Genomic DNA, 3692 nt, shown 5'->3' on the forward strand with positions numbered 1-3692 from the left:
TGCCAGTGGGTGGTAGGTATGTGTGTGGGGAGCCGGATGGATATAATTTCCTGCTAATATTTCTCCCTGGTCTTTGGAGACCAACAAACCCCAGGGAAACTTGTTTTGAGAAAAGGCATGAAGGCTGGTTGCACTTAAACCTCACATCAATCTTATAAAGTGATAATAAAATTATTATAATGATGACACAGAAAAGAACCTCCTATGTGCCAGGGACTGTTTTAAATGCTTGCTGGTATTACTTCATCTGTTCTTTACAATGACACTGTAAGGTAGATACTATCGTGTCCCCATTACACAGATGATGAAACTGGGGTGCAGCGAAAATAAGTCACTTTCCCAAGTTTCCTTAACAAGGGGGTGGCAGTCCACCCTCAAAGCTATAGCCTGAAGCTACCATTTGCCTTGTTGGTCAGAATCTAGTCACATGGCCACACTAGGCTGCAAGGGCAACTGGGAAATGCAGCTAAACTTAGGGTCTAGCACTGTGAAAAGAGATAAGTTTGGGGGAACAATGAGCAGTCCCCACCCACTTGCCTCCCTTGAGCCTCTTTAGTGTAGTTAAGATCCCCAAACTCAGAAGCTGAGAGCCACTCCCCATGATAGACCAGGAAGTAATTAAGACAAGTGTTCTTATACATGGGTGGTGGCAGTACCCGTTGAGAGGTCATTCTGGAAAGGCATATTGTTACCTATTGCTAACTGATGCTATCTCCAGGCAGATGGTGTCTCCAACATCCAGCTGGTGTCAGAGAATTGTTTGGTAGAATTGGTGTCAGAATCAGAAGCTGTAATATCCAAAATCCTACAGCATCCCTTCTGCCATATTCTATTGGTCAACGCAAGCTACAAGGACAGCACGGATTCAAGGAGCGAGAAAACAGTCCAAAACAATATGTGATCATATTTAATATCCAAAAAGAAAAATTTAAAAACAAAAAGTGGGGGAAGGGAAAAGAGAAAAGAGTAATGAAAAACAAAACAAAACAAAAAAAACAGCTAATGGGAAGAGGTAGTGTGAGAGTCTCCAGTCCTAGGACCCTCCAGATGCCACCAGGGAGGTGGCCACAGCCTTCAGGGCAGAAATTCTGCTCTGTTCATTCCTTCTGGGCAAGCTCGTGAGCTCCAGGATTTTCTAACTCAGGTCCAAGTAGAGACAAAATCACACCCACATGCTACCCCTATCGTGCTGACGCTGTCCTGTGGCCTTTCCCAAATTTATTATCCCTAAGTCTCTCCTCCTGTAGTTAAATTACATGATATGTGAGTCAAGAGTTTCTCAAGAGACCTGGCACATAGTGCATGCTCAAATGCTTGCAGTAGTGTAGAATGGTTATGGGCAATGAGGGGCCCATCTCATAGATACATGGAGATGATTCAAAGGGCTGATCCACTGCTACGTCTCTGAATGTCACCAACTCCTGCCACCACAAAGATGCCTGGTTTATCCAGGCCTGGGACTGGAGAAGTTGGGGAGGGAGGGCAGGGAGCTGGCTTCAGGGGGTCACCCAGGAAAGACCGCCACCCATCTCTGGCATGGCATGTGGCACATAGTAGGTGCTCAAGAAATGTCAGCTGTGATTATGATAACCGTCACTGTTATGGGACTGAGACTGACTTGGCTCAGGGTTTAAGGGCTGTGTAGGAGTCCCTAAGGCCACCCCAGGCGACGCGGGTGACTGTCCTGTTTTTAGTCTCTTTCAGATTCGGAGTCCAGGCCCGAGCAGAACGGCCCATCGGAAGCTGTCCCTGTAGGAGTGCCCCTGGGCTGGCCCTGGAAGAACTGGGAGGGGACTGCTCCCGGCGCTCTGCGGTCGGAGAGGTCAGGAGACATTTAGAAAGGGTCCCTGAAGACCCCCCAGCCAGGAACTGCAGAACAGAGAGAACTTCACAAGTGTGACTCGCGCAGTTCCGATGGGAAGAGCCCCAGGAGAGCCCACAGCTGGCAACGAGTGCGGAGAGGCCTCCGCGCGGGCCGCTGAGCTGGTGCAGCACCAGAGCGTGCATGACTGGGACAAGCGGTTCGCGTGTGCCTAGTACGCGAAGGCCTTCAGCAAGCGCGTCGGCCTCTCGGTGCACACAGGTGAGCTGCCCTTCCTCTGCGCCGACAGCGGCCGCACGTCCACAGGGACAAACCCTTCAAGTGCGAAGCTTCACCAAGTGCTCGTCGCTGCTCGGCCACCAGCGGGCCCCCACGGGTGACAGGCCCCATGCGGGGTATGCGGGAAGACGTTCCACAGGAAGTGAGACCTGGTCCACCACCACCACCACACGCACCCTGGCGAGCTGCCTCAGGAGCTGCCAGGGCAGGGCAAGGCCCTGGTGCAGAGCGTTATGGGGTAGGAGGCGGAGCGCGCGGGAAGGGGGGCGGGGCGGTCGGTGAGCACACCAGAGGACGTCCACAGGGCAGAGGGTGTTCTTTCGCCTCCAGTTGGGAGGCGGCGCTTCCCCAAGTCGTCCGCCTTGACCCTGCGGGAGAGGACCTACAGCGACTAGAGAGAGGCCCTGCCAGTGCGGAGCCTGCGGCAAGGCCTTCGTGCACAAGTCCACGCTGGTCCAGCATGGCCGGATCCACACCGGGAGAAGCCTTGGGAGGCAAGGCCTTCATGCCCATGGGAACCTCACCTGTCACTAGGAGACCCAAGTGGCCCAGGAGGTGCCCCCCGCCCCTCGTCCCCAGGAGTGATGGCCCAGCGCAGGGAGACCGCCCTTCTCCAACAAAATCCTCCAGATAACCGCCAACTGAGGTGTGGACAATAGGCCTGAGATTGTGGCCAAGTTTCAGTAGTCCTTCTTTGAGTTACTTAGGGACATCAAGAGATGCCCACGAGGCCGGTGCCACATTCCTGATAATTTGGTGAGGACAGGCGACAGAAGGACCTGCTTCATGGGTGTAAAATGCTCGCTTTCATGCTCTGCTGTCACTGTCTTGAAATTCTTAATAATCTCTGAACCAAGGGCCCCATAGTTTCATTTCTCATCAGGTCCCCAAAATTGTCACCAGTTCCAGGAGAGAGATTGAATCTGGTGGGTGAGCTACAGTCCGTGGGGCCAGGCCTGCTTTTCGTGACCTGAAAGGTAAGGATGGTTTTAACATTTTGGGAGGGTTATAAAATAATATGAAACGAATATGAAACAGAGAGGTGGTATGACCTGCAAAGCACAGAATATTTACTATCTGGCCCTTCACAAATAAAGCTTGCCAACTCCTGCAGTTAGTTATTTGTGGGAAATCAAGACCTTTCTTGGACAGTTCTGGATAAGTCCCTGTGTCATCTCATGACCTCTCAGTGGTTCCATCAGGGTGAGTTCCTCTGTGCTAAGTGGAGGGACTCGGGGACAGGAAGGCCCCATTTTTCTGTTTATCTCCAAGCCTTAGGTGGTGCAGACCAGCCATGTCCTTGGTCCTGAATCTCGCCTGCTCTGGGGCCACCAAGATCTATGTGTCTAGCATTTTACCGAGAATGAAATAAACGTGATTTTCTGTTCAGTGGCTGCCTGATCTGCTACACAATCTGGGCATCTCAAGCCAGGAAGCTTTGCCCTCTCATCACTGTGGATGGCCTGATGCTGGAGCAGGAAGGACACTTTCCAGAATGTTTGACCTTTTTGTAGCTCACTGTTTACTCATTGTTTTTGTTCACTCGGGCTGCCATGGCAAAAAAAAACCCACAGTTCTGGTGGGCTTAAAC

At 51.8% G+C, this 3692-nt stretch overlaps 1 long non-coding RNA gene across 1 annotated transcript in view; it reads right to left on the bottom strand.

Annotated features, from left to right (window-relative positions):
• Positions 1–949: 949 nt before the first annotated feature.
• The window catches only part of LOC112483069, a 4878-nt gene continuing 2135 nt past the window's right edge, over positions 950–3692 (bottom strand). Inside the window, exon 3 of the long non-coding RNA XR_003047498.1 lies at positions 950–3071. This is a non-coding gene — a long non-coding RNA (uncharacterized LOC112483069). The remainder of the gene's footprint in view (positions 3072–3692) is intronic.

The sequence above is a fragment of the Pteropus alecto genome, unplaced genomic scaffold (assembly GCF_000325575.1).
Source record: "Pteropus alecto unplaced genomic scaffold, ASM32557v1 scaffold326, whole genome shotgun sequence".
Taxonomy (NCBI): domain Eukaryota; kingdom Metazoa; phylum Chordata; class Mammalia; order Chiroptera; family Pteropodidae; genus Pteropus; species Pteropus alecto.